The following is a 5,610-nucleotide window of genomic DNA, read 5'->3' as shown; positions in this document are numbered from 1 at the left end:
AGTTCCATACTGGCATATTGTGTTAACGCGTCTAATTTCAGACAACAGACGACTTGTGCCACTGGTGTTGGTGTGTGAATGGTCGCATAGCGTTGAAATTGCGTTAAGGCCCCGCTTAAGCGAGAAAGAGAAGCTTTTGCGTCTACCAGAATAGTTCAGACAATTTGTCCAGTTAATGTTACGGAATGTATGTGTGAAAGAGACCTCTATACCCGCTTAATCCTACAGCATCTTTGGAGTTTTTTTGCTAACTTGCTAGATTCCCTTTGGATGACACTCCTGTCTTACAGTACAGTGCTTGCTTTTTTCTTACAGTACGCGCCCCAGAAATAGTTCAAGCTGCTCCTTGTAAGCGAGAGGAGAGCTGCATAAAATCGAGTTTTATGCTCTTGACTTTTTTTTTTTTTTATTCCCTCGTAGCTGCTAGAAGAAGGTTTTAGTTTGTCAGACAAATAGAAAGTCCAAATATAACCACAGAGAACTTGAGATTCGGGGTGATTTGACACTGTGGAAGACGTGCTCGAACAGCAGAAAAGCACATTTCTCTGCTGTCTTTCCTCATTTTTCAGACACAGAGTGCAGAGATCATCGGAAAACCCATGAACTCTAACATCACATCGCAACCAATATGATTTCTATTTCAAATATTCTTGATTATGGCACGATTTAAAATGTTACAAAAACTAAATGAAACTGAACATGTTTTGTTTTTCCACGTTTCAGAGAATTGCGCAGAAAGTTTATCGCTGACTGAATGTCAGGTCGGTGCCTCCATTGTTCTGCAAACCTGTGGTCATAACTTCAGGGTTGGCACGTTAGTAGGCCGCCTACTTTAAAATATATCAACAATAACGAGCTGGATGAAAGCCTGGTGGTTCCCAGATGATAAATCCTGCTGACTGTGGTGCTTTCTCTTTGTGCAACCACAAAACTTATGTATGTTTCGCTATGAAAAGTTTTTGGAGCTGTTGGACAAATTGCCTTGAGTATTCATGCTTCCACTGAGGGTGAAATTAATGATGATGCCTCTTAATTTTTAAAGTGCTATGAACAAACTATCAAAAAGAAAAACAATTTCCGCCCCATGAACTTCAGCAGTACTTGCTAATTAGCAAATGCCTGCAAGCTAATGCAGTTAACGTTAAACCTGCTAAACATCAGCATGCTAACGTTGTCATCATGCTGATGTTTGCATTTAGTTATTTATTTATTTGTTCCTTTCATGAAGGTACACAACATAATTTGTACATAAATGCACTCTACATTTTCAAATCAACACCTCCATGATTAGAAAGGAGCAGCAAGAAGAAAAAAATTCTTGTAGTTAGCTAACATGACCTGTAACTTCACAGAGCTGCAGCTATAAAAGACAGACGTAGGTACAGCTACTACTGGGTAGTAGACTACTGTTTTAAAGTCTCAAGTCCGGTACTTTACCTGTCACCATTTAGGCCATTTAGAAAACAAGAGTTGGATCTGACTGAGAACGCAAGGACACTATACATGGCAGTGGGCTGTCCGTCACAAGGTGGCAATGCCCTTTTTTACTCTGAATTGAACCATAATTTAAAAAATCAACACCGTTCTGTATTAAAGAAGAATTAAAACTAGCAGTTAAGACCATAAACACGTTGAGAAAATGCTTTAAGTGAAGTCATTTTCTCATAGACTTCTATACAGTTTAACTTATTTTTGCTGCCATTGCAGTCGCCTCCTGCTGGTCTTTAGAAAGAATGCAAGTTTACGGCACTTCTACTTTGGCTCAGATTAATGTTTTATGTACGTACAGTCCATGCGATGATACCAGCAATTGTTACGAATAACGGTGAGAGCTCTGTGAGACATGCAGAAATAAAACAGGTCACCAAAAACGTCAAAATCTCTTATTTTCTCTTTTCAGAAACAGTTACTCATAAGTAACATCAGATCAGAGGATGTTTTCCTTTCTTTCATTAATCATCACATGGTCCAAGTGATTATGATTGAGTAAAAATAAAAAAGCTGATTGATTTGTTATGGGTCCAAAACACACACACACATGCGACTGTGTATTTTCACATGCACCCGCGTACTCCGAACACGCTCGCAGCCTCGGCCTCGTCTGTAAGCAGAGGTGTCTCCTCTCTGGCCCCTCAGACATGGTTTGGTTTTTGGCTTGATTAACCACTTAGTTCAGTCTCTCAGACACAAGATTGCAGGGAAAAAGCAAGTAATGAAGTGCTTTTGAATTTGCATTCCTGAGAGCTTTCGCAGACGCCTTGATTTCAGTCTGCCTTTGCTGTTTGTTCTTCGTCAAGAGATGTCTGCTATTTTAACGGTAACACGTAACAAGTGTCCATCCAGCCTCCTCCATATTGCTCCCTCATCAACCTAACTGCCATGAATAAACACAATCAACATGCATCTGAAGGAGAATTTGGAGGCTTTTTCTCTCAAATCGTCCCTGATGGGTTGTTCATCATTGTCTTTATGCAGATTACAGTGTGACCGTGAATGCAGTGTCGGAGCCCTTTCCCTCCTGGAATGAAACGCCACCGTTCCTGAAAAGCTGACCAAAAACACTTGTGTGTTTTGATCAGTTATGGACAAACTGTCTCAAGAATATAAAATTAACACGACTCAGCCTACACTTGAAAGTCAAGCCGTTATTTTTAGTATCGACCTTGACAACAATAACGAAAGTGCGGCTGCTTTGCTGCATTATCAGCTGGAGTGTAATTCACCAGGTAAGTACCATGTTTTTGTTGAGAATTTCCAGAAAAGAACTCCTTAAAGTTGGCAAAGTTACACATACAAGACAATACACTGAGACTCTAAGCTTTCATGGTTATGTCACACGATGACTTGCCAGATTCTGTGATTATTTCTGTCTCGGTATCGGGACAGCTGACGTAAAAGCTTCCCCTTGCACCCCGCTCCTGGGTGACACAAAAAAGAGGAAACGCAAATTGGTTTAAATCTGGGGGCCTTTCACTTGCTTATGTTTGGAGGAATGATCCAAACACAGGATAGATAGAAAAATAACAAGCAGATCAACACACACACATTCATTTGGATAATTTGAGGCTAGACTTTGAAATAGGAAAGCAGACGTACAGATTACCAGGAGGACCTGATTTCCATAGATTCCCATCGACAGGTAATTGAGAATTTGAGGTTTATTTTGTTGATTTGTATTATTTTATTTTTGCCAATGTAAATAATATTAATAATATTGTTCTGCAATATGAGATGTTATCTTATGATACTTAACAGGTGCTGCAGAAAATCTGTTCTTGTGATATTTGCTAAGATAAGATAAGTTAAGTTAAGTTAAGTTAAGTTAAGTTAAGTTAAGTTAAGTTAAGTTAAATTAAGTAAGACAAGACAAGACAAGACAAGACAAGACAAGACAAGACAAGATAAGATAAGATAAGATAAGATAAGATAAGATAAGATAAGATAAGATAAGATAAGATACGATACGATAATAAAGGATAATACTTTATTGAGCCACATAGGGGAAAAATGGAAGTCCCTAACTTCATTTTCCAACATACAATATAATGTTCAACAGATTTCTTTTTCTTTCTACTGGCAGGAATGTAAAAGGATGTAAAAATGCACATTTTTGTCTCCTAAATACATAGATTTCTTATGTGTATATACAGTATACGGATATAACGCTTAGGAATTAATGCAAAAATGCATAATTTGCAAAAATGTTAAGATCAACCAGTGGTGTCAGAGGTTTCAGGAGAACTTTTGTGTAAACCCTACATGTACACAGGGTGCTTTTCAATCAGATTTCTGAGATGGGGATTTTAAAAATTACATTGAATGTTTATTACCACAACATGCCACTGATTATGTCTAAATAACAAAATTAAGATAATTTATTTACTGTGTAGTCTCATATGTATATCCACAAAACATCCTTTCAAAAACAAAAAAAATCTGTCATTCTATTATTTTTAAACATGATTTCTTAAAATAAGTTTGGTAACTCATGTAACTAAATTGCTGCGTGGACCTTTATCAGATAAGCTTAAAGTCAATAGACACACTGCTCTGTATAGCCACATCACATTATTGGATTACCTTTGTAAAAGGCTGCACGCTGCACCCAGTCTCATAGCATCCTTTGTTCCCTGCTGTAACTTCGACAACATCTCGTCCTAGCGTGAGCGTGTCGTATGTTTACATGTTTGCCCGTGTGCAGCTTTGAATGATCAGAATGACACAGCGGGAAAAGTTCCTCATCGGTCGCTTCCTCTTTCTTTCAGTCATCTGATTTTATTTACAATATATCAAGAGAAACTCGGTGAACTTCTCCAATCTTGCATCACGGGAATGTTGTTGTCAGAGTTGTGCGTGTCGTGGAGTCGGGCGTGGGGAAGGAGGGGGGATAAACAGGATGAGTGATAAGGCGAAGAGAGGCCTCATGGGACAATGAGTCATAAGTAAGATGACTAAGAAGTATTTTGAATTAAATATCAGACAGTAATCATCCTGGAGAGGATTCATTAAAAGAACAGCATCCTGTTAAGTTTAGGAAATTTCAAGGTGTATTTAAGATTCAAGTGCAGATTTCAGTGCTTTGTATGTATTTATCTATCAAAAGAATTTGTGCTGATGCAGTTACAGACACGTGTGCACTCCTGCATTGCTGGTGGGGGTCTGAAGAACGGGGTGCAGATTCAGAGCGGTGTGCATCATAATGAAAGCAGCGGTGCTCGTTTGACTTTAAGGTTTTAAATCACACGGCACCTCACGAGTTTTTGAGAAATCGCTCCTGTCTGAGTCACGGCTTGTCAGTAATGTGGACAGGAAACTGACACACACCCACCCTCGCAAATATCTGAGGACTTTTTTGTGTGGTTTGTGGAGGAGGCGGGGGGCTGAGTTGCAGTTTCACAAAGGAAATAAAAGTCTTTTTTCAAGATGCTGAATGGGTGTGTACAACTCCATCTTGTGGATAATTTGGAAACAACAGCTTTTGGGCATCGACACTTCCAACGACGTGTGCTGGGCAAAACTGTTAGGAATTACTAGAAGAGAATAAGCCGGGCCTTTTTCACTAGACCGTCAGTGTTTTGCGGCTTATTGGTATCAGGGTTTAGTTATCATTTCTGCAGGGAAGGAGTAATGTAGAAGAATGTAAACATTGTCTGCTCTGAGGGCCGACTTCAAAGTGAGCCCGTGCTAACCTCCTCTCAGTGGTGGTGCACACCCTTGACCGGTGAAAAGTGAAAGTGAATGTTCATCCACGGTCTGCAGCTCTTTCCTGAAAACCGCTCTTTGATGTCGCAAAATGGATCTGATTGACTTGTGAAGTAGACACAAAGAATCTCTGTGTCTCCCGTCTGGAGTTTGATTGTATTTGGCGAAACATGTGTTTCTTCCACCGTGCTGGAAAGAAAAGGACTCTCTGTGCTTTCTGGTCATGCTATTGATTTGAGCAAACGTCATATTTGCGTGACGGGGGGAGAGTGCAAAGGTGTGTGACGTGTATCTTCTGGACTGAAAATTTGAAATTAAATGGATTATAGCAAGCTGTTATACAAACTGCTTGGTAAACTTTACATTTTTGTTGATACAGATAGTATATGTTCTAAAAAATAGTGTTAC

At 39.3% G+C, this 5,610-nt stretch overlaps 1 protein-coding gene across 1 annotated transcript in view; it reads left to right on the top strand.

Moving 5' to 3' along the window:
- The first annotated feature begins 3,073 nt into the window (after positions 1-3,073).
- The window catches only part of tfec (transcription factor EC), a 51,871-nt gene continuing 49,334 nt past the window's right edge, over positions 3,074-5,610 (top strand). Inside the window, exon 1 of the mRNA XM_008298048.1 lies at positions 3,074-3,139. The gene's annotated coding sequence lies outside the window, so the exon portion shown is untranslated. The remainder of the gene's footprint in view (positions 3,140-5,610) is intronic.

The sequence above is a fragment of the Stegastes partitus genome, unplaced genomic scaffold (assembly GCF_000690725.1).
Source record: "Stegastes partitus isolate 25-593 unplaced genomic scaffold, Stegastes_partitus-1.0.2 Scaffold1276, whole genome shotgun sequence".
NCBI classification, from domain to species: Eukaryota; Metazoa; Chordata; class Actinopteri; family Pomacentridae; genus Stegastes; species Stegastes partitus.
Note: the sequence above shows the minus strand (reverse complement) of the source record. Positions and strands in the feature narration are given on the sequence as shown.